The following is a 21,299-nucleotide window of genomic DNA, read 5'->3' as shown; positions in this document are numbered from 1 at the left end:
TTGAAATTGTCTAGTAACTCTTGCTTACTGACTTGGATTACTTTGGGTGATTTTAATACAGTGTTATCTCCGGATGATAAATTGCGTGGATTGGTAGTGAGAAATTATGACACGAAAGATTTCGTTGATTGTGTTACTTCTATTGATTTGGTGGATATGAAACAAATTGGGTGTTTGTTTATGTGGAGCAGTCCCATAGTTTGTAGTAAACTTGATCTTGTCCTTATTAATCAGAGCTGGTTATCTTCGAATCTTAATGGTATTGCTGAATTTGTTGCTCCGGGTTGTATATCGGACCATACTATTTCTGTTGTGTCTTTACTAAATTCCAGAGATACGAGACAGAAACCGTTTAAATTTCTCAATATGTGGGCAACCAGCGATCGGTTCTTGGAAATTGTGAGGGAAAATTGGAGATTCTCGGGCCATGGTACAGCTCAGTTTAGACTTAAAGAGAAGCTCAAGAATTTGAAGCAGCCTCTTAAAAAGTTAAACAAAAGACACTTTAGCCATATTTCTTCTCGGGCTGCTAATGCGAAACAGAAGCTTGATTTATTACAAGATGATATGTTACGAACATGCAATATTCCACAAGGCTATAAAGAATGCAAGAGACAAGCATAATTATTACTTGAGGCGGAAAGATCATTCATTGCACAAAAAGCAAAGCTCACCTACCTACAACAAGGTGACAGGTGCACAAAATTCTTTCACGATCTAATTAAAAGGAATAACAAAAAGAATGCTATTGTTGCTATCAAGAATGCTGGTGTTGTCACGGCCGATCCAATGGAAATTGCGGAGTTATTTGTTGCTCATTACAGAAGCTTACTCGGGCAGAAAGTTCATAGACATCATATTGACAAGGAAACGTTGCTTGATGGCCCTCTCATTTCTCCTGATAAATGGGACTCGATGACTACGAAAGTGTCTTGTGTGGAGATCAAAGCTGCTATGTTCGACATAGACAATGAAAAATCCCCGGGTGCTGATGGTTTTGGTTCTTTTTTCTTCAAGAAATCTTGGGATATCATTAAGGAAGATGTTATTGGCGCTACTTCTGAATTTTTTAGCGCGGGCAGATTATTAAAACAGTGGAATCACGCTATAATCGCGTTGATACCTAAGTCTAATGAAGCATCTTTGGTGAACGACTATCGGCCGATCTCTTGTTGCACTGTGTTCTACAAAGTGATTGCAAAAATACTATCCAATAGACTAGCTGCTGTTGTGGGGGACTTGGTTGATGGTGCTCAGGCTGCATTCATTCGAGGTCGTTCTATTGTTGACAACATTCATTTGGCACAAGAGCTATTGAGGAAATATGCACGCAAGCGAATTTCACCCAGATGCATCCTCAAAGTAGATGTCCAAAAAGCATATGACACGGTGGGTTTGTCGTTCTTGGAAGACGCTTTAGTGGGCTTCAATTTTCCGCCAAAATTTGTGCGCTGGATCATGGAGTGTGTCTCAACAACCTCTTATTCGGTTGCAATTAATGGTAATTACCACGGTCATTTCAAGGGTAAACGGGGATTAAGACAAGGTGATCCTTTATCCCCTTTCTTATTTACTCTTTGTATTGAAGTGCTTTCTTGCTCGATCAAACGAATGTCCAGATCCTCGAGCTACGGCTTCCACCCGAAATGCATAGATCTTCGCATAACACGTTTGGCTTACGTCGATGACTTGTTGCTACTTTCCCGTGGTGATATTACTAGTGTCACGAGGATGGTTAATTTCTTGAACAATTTTGGGGACATGGATGGATTGCGAGTAAATTTGTTGAAGTCTAATATTTACATGGCAGGGATTGATGAAAGCACAAAACATGATATTGTACGTATTTCTGGATTCACACAAGGTACGTTACCTTTTCGCTAGCTTGGTATGCCCCTAGCAGCGAAACAATTGAAATCATCAGATTATTGCAAGATCGTTGATGCTATTGCTGCTAAGATTAACTCATGGCCTAGACATTCTCTTTCTTACGCTGGCAAGTTTGAGTTGATCAGATCTGTCATACAAAGTATTGAATGTTTTTGGCTTTCGATCCTTCCGATTCCAAACTGTGTCATTGACTCAATTCACTCATTGTGCCGTAAATTTGTTTGGCCATCGAAGCGCCCCCTATAGCGTGGGAGACACTATGTAAACCTTTATCAGATGGTGGATTGGAATTGAAAAACTTGAGAGCGTGGAATCTGGCATTGATTGCTAAAACTCTTTGGAAGATACATTTGAGGAAGGACAATTTATGGATCAAATGGGTTAATCATTTCTATAGTTCTTTCGGAGATATTTGGAAGTGGAGATGGCATAAAGATGATTCACCGCTGACCTAGAAAATCTTATCTATAAGGGATGCTTTGATACAGAGAATGGGCTCAATTGAAGATGTTACTGGCATCTTGCATTCTTGGTTTCATGATAGGAAAAGGCTAAATCGCGCTTACATCTGGTTCGCAAATTCTGTTGGAAGATAGCCATGGAAACCACTGATCAATCGCCCATTCATTCTACCGAAACACAAAGTTACTCTCTGGCTTATGGAACATTCAAAGCTCCTCACTAGAGATCAACTGCCATTCGCTACAGATAAGTCATGTGTTCTTTGCAATTCCCATCTCGAGTCCATTAATCACCTGTTCTTTGAATGTTCTTTCTCGGCGGCAATTTGGATAGAAGTGAGAGAATGGTTGGGTATGCGCAAAATTATGGGATCACCTGTGGCAATTCTGAGAGCTTTCCGAACATGCTACAGAGGTAATTCGATGCTATCGAGGATGAGGATTACGGCCCTTGCTTCTACGATTTACTGCATATGGAATGCACGAAACAAGAAGATGTTCGATGATGACACACAGCAAACGGACGACTTAGTTCGTAGTGTTAAGATTAATGTTTTCCGTTGTATTCCTAGCTCTATTGATGTATTTCAGTGTGTAATGTACTAGTGGTTTGCTCTTGTTTCTTTTAGGGTCCCTACTGGGATGCCAATCTTGTTGTAACCAAACTTTTTTTTACCCTAGTTTTTAACGATATAGTTCATTAAAAAAAATAGATGATGGAGTTAATAATGAAGGGAAGGACATTCCCAGTAAGATTCAGAAAAATCACCAATCATCTCAAATCAATGGTGAAGTTCATGATGACATTCAAAAAAAGAAGAAAGAAAAAGTGGACTACCGCAAAATGATTGGATTAGTCTGCATGAGCCCTACGTTTTCTAAGTAAGTCACTCTTGTTTTGTGTCTCACATTGAACATAAGAATATTAATGATGCACTAAAAGACGAATTCTGGGTCAATGCAATGCATGAAGAACTTAAACAATTTTTGTGCAATGATATATCAAATTTGGTTCCTAGACCATCGAATACCAATGTTATTGGAACAAAATAGATTTTCGAAAATAAAACGGATGAATCTGGTAACATTGTTCGAAACAAGGCTCGGTTGGTAGCTCAAGGGTATACGCAGGTTGATGGGGTGGACTTTGATGAAACCTTCGCTCCTGTAGCTCGAATTGAGTCAGTCCTTCTGTTGCTTGCCATAGCATGCCATATGCGCATCAAATTGTATCAAATGGATGTAAAGAGTGCTTTTTTAAATGGAATTTTGAATGAGGAAGCATATTAAGTCAACCAAAAGGATTTGAAGATCCACATCACATGGACCATGTCTACAAGCTGAAGAAAGCTCTATATGGACTGAAACTGGCTCCACGAGCATGGTATGGTAGGTTGGTTGATTATTTGATCGACTTGGGCTTTAAACGAGGTGAGGTTAATAAAACACTTTTTATTCAAAAGTTGAAGTATGATATTTTGATTTGCCAAGTCTATGTAGATGATATTATCTTTGGTGCTTCATCACAAAAGCTTGTTGATAACTTTGTTGAATGCATGTCATCGCAATTTGAAATGAGCATGGTAGTAGAGTTGAATTTCTTCCTTTGATTGCAAGTTAAACAATTGCATGATGGTATATTTCAATGTCAATACAAGTATGCTAAGAATCTGCTAAAAAAATTCTCAAATGATAGTTCTAAGCATATGAAAACTCTCATTGGGTCAAGTGAAAAACTGTCTAAAGATGATGTTGCCGACGGTGTTGACAACACCATGTACCGCAGCATCATTGGTAGTCTTATGTACTTAATTGTCACATGCCCCGATATTATGTGTAGTGTCTGTTTGTGTGCTAGGTACCAAAAATATCACACTCAAAAGCTGGGAAACACATATTTAGGTACATTGCAGGTACGCTAGAATTAGGATTGTGGTATACACAAGAAACAAACACAAATTTGGTAGGTTTTTCTGACGCTGATTGGGCTGGAGACCTAGATGATAGGAAGAGCATATCGAGTGGGTGTTTTTACCTAGGAAACAACCTTGTGTCTTGGTACAATAAGAAGCAAAATTGTGTGCCCCTGTCCACAGCTGAGTCTGAGTATGTAGCAGCTGCTAGTTGCCGCTCACAACTTATTTGGATGAATCAAATAATTGAGGATTATGGTTTTCACAGTGACATCATGATAGTATATGGTGACAACTCCAGTGCTATAGACATTTCTAAGAATCATGTTCAACACTCTCGAACAAAACACATAGACATAAGACGTCACTTTATTCGAGATTTTGTTGAAAAATGTATAATTCGACTGGAATTTGTTAGAACTGAAAACCAGCTGGCTGATATATTCACAAAATCTTTGGACTTTGAGAGATTCTCCAATCTTCGGAAGTCTCTCAGTATGTGCGTACAATAATCAACACTCATATTGCCATTGGTGTTGCCAACACCGATGACAACACCATTTTTGCCTGTCTATTTTTAGGATGCTAGGCATACTGCATAATCATTATCATCTCATTTAAGTGTAATGTGTATAAGTGATGGCAATCTCCTAGTGCACGACTTGATAGAGATCAATCTTCCAATCTAGTTTTGTAGACGTTTTAAGCTCAATATCAATCATCAAATAATTGAGGAATCTTGAGATCTTCCTGATCATGTACAATATGAAAATGATGACTTGAAAAAATTGAGCAGTTTGGTGAAAAACAGAAAATAAAAAAATTATTAATCAGATTAGAAGAAAATGGAAAAAGCTACATAGAAAATTTCTTTGAAGACTGTTCTTCTAGAATGAGAGCTACCACTTCTAAGTCAAAATAGAAATGAAAAAAGCTACCTGTGGGAGTCTTTTGAAGATCGTTTTTCGAGTGTGGGAGCTACCATATCTAAACCAAAACATTTTATTATGGAAGTATTGACTCATAAACAGTGGTGTTGCCAACGCCAAGCTCAAACACAGCACATTTTATACAATGTCTGACATTTGAATAATTCATCATATTAGAGGCATATTTAGGACATGCATATTGATTTTTGTTTCGTGAATACACCATGTGCAGTGACATATCAGTGTTCGACCCATGACAGTGGATGAAAACCTTAATTACCCAAAATTTGAATTTAAGTGACAAATTGTGTCATTGGGTTATAATTGATGTGTGTTTTTACTGGATAATCTCCTGGAATCATCGTAACACAAGTTTGAATCAATTGTTTACCGTTGGATGAGGGTGTGACGTGTAAACTGGAATCTAGTATGCAAATTATTACCGTTACTGTGCAAATTATTCGGAACTAAAGGATTGAATCAGTGCATTTTTTTTACCGTTAGACTATGAGTTTATATATTATGTTACCATTGAATCCCTGATAATTACTCTTATTTGTTCACATTGTCTCTCACAATCGTTCTGTGCTCTCTTGATTTATCTGTGAGTTCTTGTGCATAACGCCCTCTCACATTCTATAGATGGCCGATGATCGATTTGATCCCTTGGATATCCGCAGCGAAATGACTGCTAGTCGTGGTGTTCCACCCTCTGTAACAGCACCACCAGCAACACCAACAGAGCCCCCTACCCAGAATCCACTACGGATGGTTGTTGTTGTCCCAGAGGCCGTCCCACTGGAAACCATTGCTCACGGTGAGCCAGGACATCCAGTTGATACTGAAAATCCTCCGGATTACGAGGCTTATCGGAGGGCTTTTCCACCTCAAACTATGCAAAGGCGTTCCAAAAGCAAACAGGGTATGACTCTGACTTTGCACCTGCAAAGAAGCCCCGCTCAGCCTCCTTCACAACAAACATCCTGGACTCTGACTTTTCATCTGGAGATGACTCCGATGATGAAGATTTCGAGTTGGTCACAAGACCATGCCCCTCTGTTACAGTGAAGAATACTTCAACTTCCTCTTCAGCAGTTCCATCACCGACCGTGGCTGAGCCTAAGGAAGCTTCGGGTGATCCCAGTTTTTCTTCTGAAGACGAGCAATCACTGGCCGAATTCCTCTCTCGTCTGAAAGACGAAAAGACTGCAAAGAAAACTCCCTCTGATGATGATGAACCCGATGAAGAAATGATGCAAGAGTTCAAGGAAAATCGACCTGAGTCATCTGGAAACTCCTCATCTGAATCTGATTTTTAATCAAAAGAACTTGAAAGAGAATATGAAGACAGTACTGATGAAGAAGTTAAGGCTGATGCAGACATTACTTGTACTGAGCCCGGTGTTGGCAACAAGCAAGACAACATCGACTCTGTAGATTATGATCTATCGTTTGCCTTCTCCAATGCATTCTACTCTGAGGATGCCGTGGCCAGATGGCATTTCTATGCCAACTGAGAATTCATTGAAGAAAGGAACGTTGATACCGAGACCTATGAAAGGCACAATTTGATCTCATTCCTCAAGACTTGAGGATTGCTCTCAACGGTGACCTGTGTCGTCTCCTATCCGAAGAGGCCCTTGCGACAATTCTATTGTAATCTAATAACTGCTGTCAGAGATGTAAATTCTGTTAGGTACGGACAGGTATTTGTGCGAGATGGTATCTACCAGTTCTCCCCCGAGATCATTAATGAGTACTATCGGACTCCGTCTATTGAAGAGGATCTTCCTCCTGCTGATATTGATGATATCACTGCCATACTAACTGGTGGTATCATCACTAAGTTTCCGGTTCGACCCCATCGACTGGCTACCGCAAATCTGACGTCTTTCTATTCTGTACTGCACAAAACAACGATTCAAAATTGGACTCCCTCTTCCAACACCACGGTGGTCATTAGGCCACAGACCTTTGTCCTGTTTAACATTGGTACGGTCGTCCCTTTGATTTTGGTTAGTTGGTGTTTCAAGCTGCCTTCCAATTAGCTGAAGGAGGACTGAAGTCAACACGGATTCCGTTCCCTTCTCTCATTTATGGAATCCTCGAGTATCAGGGCTTTATCAAGGAATATGATGAACAATTAATGAACGTCGGGGACTCTCTGAAAATTTCCCCAGTATACTTTAAGGGAAATAGGAAATTAGACCTTCCTTGGTCTGAAGATAGTGTTGCCACTGATGCTGACAACATCGCCTCATCCTCCACTACAACACCGCAGGATTACCTTCTTGTGTCTCCTTATGTTTTGCAGACACAAATAGACTTTGGACTTAAGCAAATTCAAAATGCTAAGGAGTTTGATCGCGCACTATGAAGATTAGATTGTTGAATACAGATTGCTCCTGGAAGTTGCAGTCTATTCTGGATCCAAAGAGGGAGTACCAAAAACAACAGCTGGTGTTGAGGGTGCTAAGGCTGATAAAGATAAATCTGATTATGTTGATGCAGAAGCTGTAGAGGACCTTGAGGAGACTAATGGACAAGCCTGATTCTGATTTGTTTTTTTGTCTTGTTGTTTGGCTCTGTTGCTTTAATTTGTAATCTTGTAAATTTTGAGTCGGTTCTTGGGTTCCAGGTGGTATAAAACTCTCTTTTGTTTCAATGTTTTGCACTGTGTTTTGCACCCATGTTGACAATACTGTCAACAACACCTACCTCATAAATTGTGCTAACTTGTTTAACTTAGGGGGAGATACTCGTTTATTCAGGAGGAGATATGCTTTTGCTCAGGGGGAGCTAAAGTGAATGTGAAGATGATCATTTTTGTCGTTTTTGAAATATTGTGTCCAGAAATACAAAAAAGTGGGAGATTGAAAAGAATATTTTATTCCTAATTAATCTTTGTCCTTTATTGAAATTAAAAAATGAGAGTTTTGTATTCCTAGACTAACTTGACTTGATCTAATAATAATATTTATTCATAGACTTGATTGACCTAATCTAGTTTTTGTATTTATCTACTATGATTTGTTTTTTTTTTATCTCTAAGATATAATATCTTAGATTTGAATAGAGTCTTATTCCTAATAAACTCTTGTTTCCATGTTTGTAGGATTTTGTTCTTATGAAAAGATAATTATGTCAAGATATGAAGATCTATATATAATGGAATATTGAGAGAAGAACGAGACGGACTTGGAGAGGACTTTTACGAGCTACTCGAGTTTTTTTGAACTTGCACAAGTTCAGAATTGAGGATTTTCGTGTGAAGACTTTGTGTGATTAGTTCATTGTTATACTGTGTTGCTGATTGGTGTTGAAGACACGTGCAAAACAACATTGACACAAAGTGTTCTTCTATTGTTTTTAAGCAACTTCGGTTTATGCATTTAGTTTTATGTTTGGTTGATTTTAATGTATTTTAATTCCTTGGAGTGTCAAGGATTTGTGCATAATTTAAATCTGGTCCCTATTTATTCAAGTTATACTTGTGTGTTAAATAATTAATTTCGATTGTATGTTTTGTGCTCGTGTTGACAACACCAGAACATATCACTAACTTCTGATACACACAATATATTAATTTCTTGTATGTCTGTGATCAACAGTCAATTCAAAAGATATGAAAGAAAACAATTGGCTACTGAAATTCCTTATTCTGTTTTTATTCTTTGACCAAAAGCAAATATGCAATAATCTCCACTCCAAATCACTTCTTTTCCAAATTAATGCGAAATATTCCACGACCATCAAATGTCATATATAACTGCTCATTGATAAATATATAGTTTTTATTTTAATGGAGTGTGTCGGTACATAGATATAAAAATACAATAATTTTTTTAATATTTTCATATTCGTTAATGTTATATACTCGAAAAGTGTGAAAATATTTCAGAAAATAATTTTAAGGTTCTAGGAATGACCACGAACTTCTTAATGTATACTTAAAGTCTTAATTAAACGTATTTGTCATGCCTCGGATAGAGACTTTTCTATTTATTTAAGACACTCAAGAAAGTCATTTTCTTAAATAAATAATTGACCAAAATATACACTCCAAAAAGTCATTTTCTTAAATAAATAGTTGACCAAAATTATTCTACAAACTTCTCCAAGATTTTTAAGTTCAAAACATATAGTATGTGTTTTCGTATATGCCTTGCGGGGGATGCAAGTGAAAAGGTTTAAAACGTGTTCCCAAATGCACTTCTAAATACTCATACAAGTTTCTAGAGAAAATAATCAAATATAGTAAGAGATATTTGAAAATATCAAATAAACTTATATATCTTAGAAATTTCAAATTTCATTTTAAATATGTTTTACACGTTCCAAATTTCACAGGGAAAATTTAGTTGCTATTTTATTAGTGTGTATCTAAAGATTTAGTCTATAAATGCTCATATTGTAACTAGAGTAGGTGGTATAATGTGAATCAGTCCCACGGATCTATATTCGTGAGAGGAGTTGACTCAGCCCATTCTTGGAGTGAAAATTAATACTTCTGACATAAAAAGTAATATTTTTTAATGAATCAAGTCATGTATGAGATATGTCTTACAAAATTGATCTGTAATACGAACTCATAAAATTTTTTGTGATGTAACAAATCTCTGCCTTGAGATCTCATATCAAACCTAAGACATTGACGTTGGATGAACTATGAATCATCGGTGTAACATATTTTATTAAACATATCGGTATCATCTGTATTTTATATAGCATCCACTTATATCAGACAAATATTATTTATAAATTATTTTCTTACCGTATAATATAATAATATTTATAGAGTTTCTTTGGAAATAATCAAAAAATAAATTCATCATTACATACATAATTACACACTAATTTTCAATATTTACAACTCTTATTTTCAACATTCAACTTCTTATTTTCAACATTCAAATAATTCAACTATTATTTTTCAACACTCCCCTTGTGATAATGATCTTGATACAATGATTGTCTTCATTACGTGTTTTTATAATGCCTCGTTAAAAACCTTACTAGGAAAACCCATTGGGATAAAAACCTTAGTAAGGGAAAAAGAATGCAGTCACGTAAACTCCCCCTCATATTAACACGAACGATTCTTCACAAATTTCGTAGATTGCGCATCCCAATGTTATATATATGATTTCTGAATACTATCGTAGTAATTGCCTTTGTGAAGACATCTGATGAGTTTTTACTTGATTGAATGTAACGAATATCAATATCTTTATTCTTCTCAAACTCAAGTGTGAATGCGAAGAACTTAGGGAGAATATGTTTAGTTCTGTCGTTTTTTATGTATCCTTATTTCATTTGAGCAACGCATGCAGCATTATCTTCATATAGTATCACAGGCTTCTTCTCGAATGATAATCCACGTGAGATTTGGATAACACACATTCACGACTTGCTTCATGTAGTGCAATAATCTCGGCGTGATTTGATAAAGTTGTTACAAGTATTTGTTTCCGTGATCGCCAAGAAATTGCAGTGCCTCAACGAGTAAATACATATCCGGTTTAGGAACGTGCCTTGTGTGGATCAGATAAATACCCAGCATCAGCATAACCAATTATGCTTTGATTGGTATCTTTTGAATACAAAAGTCCCAAGTCTGTCGTTCCTCGTAGATAACGGAATATATATTTAATTCCGTTCCAGTGTCTTTAACGTCCCGAAAATCGGAAAGTCAACGTGAACCACATGCATGCAAATTATTAAATTTCTTTGGTATTTTATTAAATTCTTTTAAAACATAAAATACATGTTTATTTTATTAAATTGTGTATAATTATTTTATGCATTATTATTGCATGATAGGATTTAATTCATGAAATTTTAAAAGTTCATGCATCAGGGTTTCTAGATGCATTTCACGCCCGAACGAAGAACGGAGACCGTACAATTTCCAGAATGATTATTTTATTACATGATAAATTTTTATTAATTAATATAAGGTGTTTTTAAGGCCACTTTTCAAAAATGAGATTTTTCTGGGTATTTTTACCCGTAAGATTTTATTTTTAACGGTACGTAAATTTTAGCGAATCGGAGAACTTTTTAAAAGGTTCGCCTAATATTTTCAAAATGTTTCCAACACGAAATATTTTTCGGAAGTGTGTTTGGATCTAATGGGCCTATTTCTAAGCTTATTGGGCTTAAATATTTTTTTAATCTTTTAATTACATAATTTAAGGTCCATTAACCATTTGTTTATTATTTAATTAAACTCCTAAGCACCCCTTAACCTAAACCTATAATCCCACCAGCCGACACCCTTTCAGAATTCTTTATTTCATCGGTTTCATCATTTATGCTAAAGGTCCCATCGGTTTCCTCTTGTTCTTGCAAAGGAGTAATTCTCTCGGGCCCCTTGTCTCATCCTTGCTCTTCAAATCACCAAGGCACGCTTTTTAACATCTTTCTCGCATCATCCACGTTATATTACTGATGTATATGTATTTATGAATGTAAAACTCTCGATCTAAGCATGTGTAGGAAGGATTATCGAATTTTTCATGTGTTCTTGCATTCTTATGTTGCCGCTCACGTTCCTTTCTGATTTTTGTGCAAGGGCTGCTGTATTATTAGGGTAATGGGCTGTACAGATAGTGTTTGTTGAGGTTTAGGAGCTGGAGGGTGGAACTTGGTCGGGTTTGGGTGAAAGGTCGATGGCCGATCGAATGTGAGATGGCGGGAGGGTTCGATCCAAGTGTCCTGCTACACCAGCTGTGCAAGGGCCTTCCACATCCCTGGACCAGACCCTGGTGGGTCTGTATTGGGGTCTGGAACGGCTCGAACCACGCTGGAGCGAAGGGACAATCGATCGGGCCATGTAGGGTCGAGTTGGTCTCGGTAGTAGGCTTGTTGGTGATTCTCGGTTCCTAGCTGTGATGTAGATTGCATGGGGCTGGTGGCTCGGTTCTAAGAGGTTCCTTAGAGTCTGGTCTAGGTCCATGGTAGGTTGGTTCATGGCTGGTACGTCGGTTGGGGCTGGTGGCATGAGTTTTGGGAGAGGAGGTGATCGAAGGTGTGAATTTTGGAAGTGGCCGATAGCTTTTGTTCAGGGTCTGGATTATTAGCAGAGAGTGTTGGTCTGGGTGTTATAATTTTAGGAGCTATTACGTGTTTTTAAGATATGGTAAAAGGTTGGAGAAATTCGGGTTAAAACCGAGACTCCGGTCCAAGCTTTAAAACGAATCGGTTAAGTTGTAATATGGGCTCGAGTTTACGTGTAGGAATACTTTTAAATATGTTTTAGGATATTTTAAGGAGTTTGGTAAGCTTCGGGTCAATTTTAGAGGTCCAGAGTTGAAACGATAATTTTTGAATTCCCAGGGGCAAAATGGTCATTTTGCACCCGAGTTAAGTTTCTGGTTCTGGCAGCTCCCTGAGCTCAAATATATGATATTTTTAAAATGTTTATGCATCATGTTTACGATTTTTAAGCAAGTATGATAAATATGGTGCATACTCGGTTTAAAGGAAAAAATATGTATATGCAAGTTTTTATTAAGTGATGAATATGATGACACGTTTTGAAGAAAGTGATTTAGTTTTGACTAACACGATGACACGATGATATGATTGGAGATATCGTGAGGAAAAAGGCCCCAGAGGGAGCCCGTTTACCGGAGAAGGCCCTAGAGGGAGCCCGACGATCGTATTTCCTTTGACATGATATGATAGGCTCGGGCTCAGTTGACGGGTGAGAGTGTCGCTGATGTCCCCCACCGCTTGGTACCGTTGTCACACGTAGATGGATCCATCGACTGACATGATGACATGATGATACGAAAGTCACAGCTAATGAACGGAATTCAAATTAAGATTTTAACACGTATATGCTGATACGATTATACATGCTATGATTATTACCATGTTTCGACAGGACACGTTTACGTGTACGATTTTATTGCAAACTTGAAATGTATGTTGATTATGGTATCTTTCACTGCCGTGTGCTACGTATATGTACTTGTTATTACTGGTACAGGTGTGTTGAGTCTTTAGACTCACTAGGCGTGTGTGATGCAGGTGAGCATTTTGATAAGGGGATCGGAGGTGCCGAAGACTGAGTAGGCAGGTGGGATGTGCGGTGACACGACCTGAGGACCAATATTTTTCCGCATATTGATTCAGTGTTTTGAGATGAGTTACGCATTTTTATATGTTGATGATATTACGATTTATACATGTTTATGTTTATGTTGATTTTGGATGACGCTAGTTATTTTTAAACTTCGCTACTTTTATTGGCAAATCAATACGATTATTTTAAATGTTATTTTGTAATTGAGAGTTTTAAAAAAAAGTATTTCCACACTATTAAAACGAGTAGACGTTTTAGTTGGTATTAGATCAAGGGTCCTGTATAGGGTTGTGCCACCGCCAGCTTCTGTAGTTCAGTCTTCAAGCCTCAAGTCTGTCGTTATGTTCTGAGATTAGATGCTTTAAAATTTTTATGCATGTTTCAACATGAAATGAAAAATTATATGATTTTCATGCATGCTGGCTTTGTGGTGGAATTGGACATGAATAAGAATTTTGCTTTTGAGCATTGAGAAAGTTTGGAAATGATTTGTCTATATTGATTTTTGGTTAGTAGTGCTGATGTTCTATTTTTGGATCATAAGTTAATCTTGAAGTTTATGAATGCTTTTGGGGCATGTAGGTCTTCTAAGAAAAATATTGATGGTTCATGGTTACTAGTAGAATTAATTTTTTTAGGATTTCATGTAAGGAATAACGATTAGAAGACTACGACGATTTTCGGAAGAATAAAAAACGTAGAATTTATTTAGGACGCGTGCTCTCCCTAGTTGGATTTAAGTATTTAATTGCGTGGATTGATAATTTTAAGGACCTAATTGTAATAACTAATAATTGAGGACCTAAGTGCAAAAATAAAATTCTAAGGGACTATTTTGAATTTACCAAACTTTGGGATTAAATTTTTAGCTTTGAGAATTTTAAGGTTTAATGAGACAAAGTCGAAAATTTTATCGGGACAAATATGCAAACTTCGAAGAGTTGTAGGGCCAAAGTTGTAATCTTCGATAACTTTAAGGACCAAATTGCAAATTCTGAAATTTTTGAGGATTAAATTCGAACTTTTGAGGAACACTTGGGTAAAATAAGTAATTTTTCGAGGTTCCGAGAATTGATTTTGGATTTAATAAGCTTAAAATTATTGAAATTTATGTTACGAGAAACCTATAAAATGAAATTAAGAACGCCAAGAACTTATGGGTAATTGTGGAATTTTCGAGATTAAGGACAAATTGGATAATTTTTGAGGAAATTGAGAATTTATTTTGTAATTTTTACGAAATTTGAGGACTAGATTAACAGTAAGTGAGAATCGAATGGTTTAAATGACCGGAATTTTTGATGATTTAGATTTGAAGGATATTTGGAACCTTGAGATATCTTGGTTATAATGTTATAAGAAATAGTAATCAAGGACATTGTAGGATGAATCAATCTTGGATTTGAAAATCTAAGTGCTAATGGAATAATATTGTGGCTAATTAAGAATTTAAAGTGATGAAAATTTAAGATAAAGTTGATCGATTAGTTAAGTTATAAGAGTAGACAGTAAGTTAACTTATTTTAGGGAGCTTAAAGTTTGATGATCATAAGTTTTAGTCACGATCTTACCAGTTAAGGTTGTACCTTTGTTGGAATTTGATTTTTCTAGAAATTTGGATACGATTGATGGTTAGGCTACTCGATAAATGAATGTAAGAATCGAGATAGACACCTTGTTTTGAGGAATTTTAATAAGTCATTAAGAAACTTAAGGATAAGTGAATGTGTGTTGGAATTATGTTATCTAATACTATTTGGGTTTTTTAAGCTTGAATTTTAATTTTATGAAATAAGTGTTCGTACGAAAAATTTTGGGGTGAAATAAAAACAAAAGGGGATTAGTGGTGTTCAACATAGGCTACCAATGAACGAGTATTAAGATTTATATCGAGTAAGTACCCTAAAATCTAGATATAGGGATTCTATAACTCTATGGGTTATAAGTTAAGTTGATTTATTAGAGTAAGTTTATCGCTAACATGGGATAACTTATTAATTTATGTGCTAGTATTAATTAAGCATTAAGGATACGTAAGAATGCGACATTTGTTTCAAAGAGGAAAGTCCAAGGGTCTTAGGACTCAACTATATTGTAATTGGAAAGGAAATGGTTTAAGCATGTAATTGGGACTTGAAAGGCTTTAATATATAGGTAGAAGATCGATATTGTATAATTGAGTTTTATGGATTAACGTTACTCGAGGTTTAAGATTTGCAACAATTTTACATCCGGGATGTACTTGTAAATAGTAAGTTATGTAAGTTTGGTGCCGTAAGATAAAAATTTGATTCAAGGATCTTAGGTTAATATTATTATTGGTTGAGATAAGGTTTAACTTTTAAGTGTATTACTAAGAATAGAATCGATCAGTAAATTTTGGTGCTAAGGTTTCTTATGGTGAACTGCATAAATACAATTGTAATATATCAATGAACATTACAGGTACAATATAAGAAAAGTAAGACGCAATAAAATTCGTACTACCATTTCTAATATTGGGAAGTTTGAGAAAAGTCAGAATTCGAGGCCTGGGTAGAATAGAACTAAGTCGTTCTAGGTTGCGATTCGCAAATAAGGATTCAATAGGCAAAATAATTAGGATTGAGGAGACGTAAGGACAGCTTAACACTTATTTTATCAGAGTAGCGCAGCGGAAGCGTGGATTATTGGGATTCTAGAATTAAGAGTCTAAAATTTTTGTTTATCGAGGATAAGCGAATTTCGGGGACGAAATTCAATTTAAGGGGGGTAGATTGTAACGTCCCGAAAATCGGAAAGTCCACGTGAACCACATGCATGCAAATTATTAAATTTCTTTGGTATTTTATTAAATTTTTTTAAAGCATAAAATGCATATTTATTTTATTAAATTGTGTTTAATTAATTTTATGCATTTTATGCATTATTTTTGCATGACAGGATTTAATTCATGAAATTTTAAAAGTTCATGCATTAGGGTTTCTAGATGCATTTCACGCCCGAACGAAGAACAGAGACCGGACAATTTCCAGAATGATTATTTTATTACATGATAAATTTTTATTAATTAATATAAGGTGTTTTTAAGGCCACTTTTCAAAAATGAGATTTTTCTTGGTATTTTTACCCGTAAGATTTTATTTTTAACGGTACGTAAATTTTAGCGAATCGGAGAACTTTTTAAAAGGTTCGCCTAATATTTCAAAATGTTTCCAACACGAAATATTTTTCGGGAGTGTGTTTGGATCTAATGGGCCTATTTCTAAGCTTATTGGGCTTAAATATTTTTTAATCTTTTAATTACATAATTTAAGGTCCATTAACCATTTGTTTATTATTTAATTAAACTCCTAAGCACCCCTTAACCTAAACCTATAATCCCACCAGCTGACACCCTTTCAGAATTTTTTGTTTCATCGGTTTCATCATTTATGCCAAAGGCCCCATCGGTTTCCTCTTGTTCTTGCAAAGGAGTAATTCTCTCGGGCCCCTTGTCTCATCCTTGCTCTTCAAATCACCAAGGCACGCTTTGTAACATCTTTCTCGCATCATCCACGTAATATTACTGATGTATATGTATTTATGAATGTAAAACTCTCGATCTAAGCATGTGTAGGAAGGATTATCGAATTTTTCATGTGTTCTTGCATTCTTATGTTGCTGCTCACGTTCCTTTCTGATTTTTGTGCAAGGGCTGCTGTATTATGATGGTAATGGGCTGTACAGATAGTGGTTGTTGAGGTTTAGGCGCTGGAGAGTGGAACTTGGTCGGGTTTGGGTGAAAGGTCGATGGCCGATCGAATGTGAGATGGTAGGAGGGTTCGATCCAAGTGTCCTGCTACACCAGCTGTGCAAGGGCCTTCCCCATCCCTGGACCAGACCCTGGTGGGTCTGTATTGGGGTCTGGAACGGCTCGAACCACGCTGGAGCGAAGGGACAATCGATCGGGCCATGTAGGGTCGAGTTGGTCTCGGTAGTAGGCTTGTTGGTGATTCTCGGTTCCTAGCTGTGATGTAGATTGCATGGGGCTGGTGGCTCGGTTCTAAGAGGTTCCTTAGAGTCTGGTCTAGGTCCATGGTAGGTTGGTTCATGGCTGGTACGTCGGTTGAGGCTGGTGGCGTGAGTTTTGGGAGAGGAGGTGAGCAAAGGTGTGAATTTTGGAAGGGTAAAACGAATCGGTTAAGTTGTAATATGGGCTCGAGTTTACGTCGAGGAATACTTTTAAATATGTTTTGGGATATTTTAAGGAGTTTGGTAAGCTTCGGGTCAATTTTATAGGTCCAGGGTTGAAACGATAATTTTTGGATTCCTAGTGGTGAGTTTTTGGTCCTCGGTGCATGCTTGGTTTAAAGGAAAAAAAATATGTATATGCATGTTTTTATTAAGTGATGAACATGATGACACGTTTGGAAGGAAGTGATTTAATTGTGACTAACACGATGACACGACGATATGATTGGAGATATCGTGAGGAAAAAGGCCCCAGAGGGAGCCCGTTTACGGGAAAAGGCCTTAGAGGGAGCCCGACGATTGTATTTCCATTGACATGATATGATGATATGATAGGCCCGGGCTCAGTTCACGGGTGAGAGTATCGTTGATGTCCCCTACCGCCCGGTACCGTGGTTAGACGTAGATTGATCCATCGACTGACATGATGACATGATGATACGAAAGTCACAGCTAATAAACGGAATTCAAATTAAGATTTTAACACGTATATGCTGATACTATGATACATACTATGATTATTACCATGTTTTGACAGGACACGTTTACGTATACAATTTTACTGCAAACATGAAATGTATGTTGATTATGATATTTTTGACTGCCGTGTGCTATGCATATGTACTTGTTATTACTGGTACATGTGTGTTGAGTCTTTAGACTCATTAGGCGTGTGTGATGCAGGTGAACATTTTGATTAGGGGATCGGAGGTGCCGAAGACTGAGTAGACAGGCAGGATGTGGGTGACATGACCCGAGAACCATTATTTTTCCGCATATTGATTCAATGTTTTGAGAGGAGTTACGCATTTTTATATGTTGATGATATTACGATTTATACACGTTTATGTTTACGGTGGTTTTGGAGGACGTTAGTTATTTTTAAACTGCGCTACTGTAACGCCCCAGGTTCGACGACTGTTCTCACTGTACCAAGACGAGTCTTTCTAGCGTGCTTATGTCCTCACCCACACGCACCCTAGAAGACTTCCCAGGAGGTCACCCATCCCAGAATTGCCCCAAGTCAATCACGCTTAACTTTGGAGTTCTTATGTGATGAGCTACCGAAAAGAAGATGCACCTTCGTGGTATGAGTAGTACATATCAAATCTTTTAAGCCCTCTTCAACTGTACAGTCCATTACATTGTACAGTCTCGGAATCCCTCTCTTTCCGGTGCAAGATCGGTTCATTCATGTTCTCTCCGCCTAGAAGCCTGCCAGGAGCCGCTCATTGACCGTGCAACCTCATGGCACCGGCGATCACCCCCCGCCCTCTTCGGCCCCGGGCCTCACATGCCCACCAGCTTCCGCTTAGTTCGTCCCCGAACCCACATCGTACTAGGAGAGGTCGGCTCTGATACCAAATATAACGCCCCAGATTCGACGACTGTCCTCACTGTACCAAGACGAGTTTTTCCAGCGTGCTTATGTCCTCACTGACACGCACACTAGGAAACTTCCCAGGACGTCACCCATCCCAGAATTGCCACAAGTCAAGTACGCTTAACTTTTGAGTTCTTATGTGATGAGCTAACGAAAAGAAGATGCACCTTCATGGTATGAGTAATACATATCAAATCTTTTAAGCCCTCTTCAACTGTACAGTCCATTACATTGCACAGTCTCGGAATCTCTCTCTTTCCGGTGCAAGATCGGTTCATTAATGTTCCCTCTGCCTAGAAGCCTGCCAGAAGCCGCTCATTGTCCGTGCAACCTCATGGCACCGGCGATCACCCCCCAGTCCTCTTCGGCCCCGGGCCTCACAGCTACTTTTATTGGCAAATAAATACGATTATTTTAAATGTTATTTTGTAATTGTGAGCTTTTTAAAAAAAATATATTTCCGGACTTTTAAAACGAGTAGACGTTTCAGTGTCTTTTTGTTGGATATGAACTAAATCTTGCCAATAAATTTATAGCAAAAGATATATCAGGTCTTGTGCAATTTGCAAGATACATAAGGGCACCAATAGCACTTAGATATGATAATTCTGGACCAAGAATAACTTCATCATCTTCACATGGACAAAAATTATCTTTTTCTATGTTTAATGATATAACAACCATTGGAGTACTTAAAGGATTTGATTTATCCATATTAAAACGTTTAAAAACATTTTCTGTATAATTTGACTGGTGCACAAATATTCTACATTTTCTGTGTTCAATTTACAAACCCAGACAATACTTTGTTTTTTCAAGGTCCTTCATTTCAAATTCTTCCTTCAAGTACGATACAACTTCTTGAATTTCTTTATTTTTTCCAATGATGTTTAAATCATCAACATATACAGCAATAATTATGCATCCGGATGTTGTTTCTTAATGAAAACGCAAGGGCATATTGAATTGTTTACATATCCCTTTTTCATTAAGTGTTCACTTAGCCGATTATACCACATTCGACCGGATTGCTTTAACCCATATAATGATCTCTGCAATTTTACAGAATAACATTATCTGAGTTTTGAATTTTGTGCTTCAGGCATCTTAAATTCTTCAGGGATTTTCATATATATATTAGTATCGAGTGATCCGTATAAGTAAGCTGTGACAACATCAACAAGACGCATTTCTAAATTTTCAGATACCATCAAACTAATCAAATACCGAAATGTAATTGCATCCATAACAGGAGAATATGTTTCTTCATAATCAATTCCAAGCCTTTGAAAAAAATCTTGTGCAACAAGTCGAGCTTTATATCTTACTATTTCATTTTTCTCATTTCGCTTTCGAATAAAAACTCATTTGTACCTACAAATTTTATACCTTCAAGTGTAAGGACTATAGGCCCAAAAACGTTACGCTTATTTAGCAAATCCAATTCAACCTGGATGGAATCTTTCCATTTTATCCAGTGCTGTCGATTTTTACATTCACCAAATGATTTTGGTTCATGATCTTCATTGTTATTTATGATGTCAAACGCCACATTGTAAGAAAATATCTCATCAATTTATTTTATATCTTTTCGGTTCCATATTTTTTCAGTATTATTATAATTGATAGAGATTTCACGATTCTCATCAGTTTGTGGTTTTGACAGAACATTTTCATCATCATGTATTTCTGCCGGAATATCATTATTTATTTTGTGATCGTCGTGTTTCTCTATGATTTTTCTTTTTCGAGGATTTTTATCCTTGGAACCGATTGGCCTTCCACGCTTCAGGGGTTTAATGACATCATGAGTGTCTTCAATTTGTTTATTTGGAATTTCAATTCGAGTAGGGGCATTTACAGGTTGTATATATGATTTAGTTACCTATTTTGTGTCTACAAATGCATCTGGTATCTGATTTGCTATTCATTGCAAGTGCACAATTTGTTATACATCTTTTTCACATTGTTTAGTTCTTGGATCCAGATGTAACAATGATGATGTATACTATGTAATTTCTTTTTCGATATTTTTCTTTTCTCCCCTAACATTAAGAAGATTTCCTTATTAAAATGACAATAAGCAAAACATGCTGTAAACACGTCGCCTGTCTGATGCTCAAGATATTGTGAGACCCCGAGAATAAAATAGTATTGATGGTATTTTAGTAAATAAGTTGAAAAATATTCAATTTATTTTGATGGCATTTTCGTAAATAAGTTGAAAAATAATGAATTATTTTTAAGGACAAAATGGTAATTAGTGACATATCTTGCTCATATGAAGTCCAAATGATTTGAGATTTGGATATAACTTAGAAAACTCAAAGATATAGAAGTTTTATATTCTGAGTTTTGGAAAATTTGATCGTTTGATTGGTCCAAAGAGATATACCGACGTTAAAATGTTAAATA

Source organism: Primulina huaijiensis, chromosome 11 (genome assembly GCF_012295235.1).
Source record: "Primulina huaijiensis isolate GDHJ02 chromosome 11, ASM1229523v2, whole genome shotgun sequence".
Classification (NCBI taxonomy): Eukaryota; Viridiplantae; Streptophyta; class Magnoliopsida; order Lamiales; family Gesneriaceae; genus Primulina; species Primulina huaijiensis.
This window is presented reverse-complemented; position numbering follows the sequence as displayed.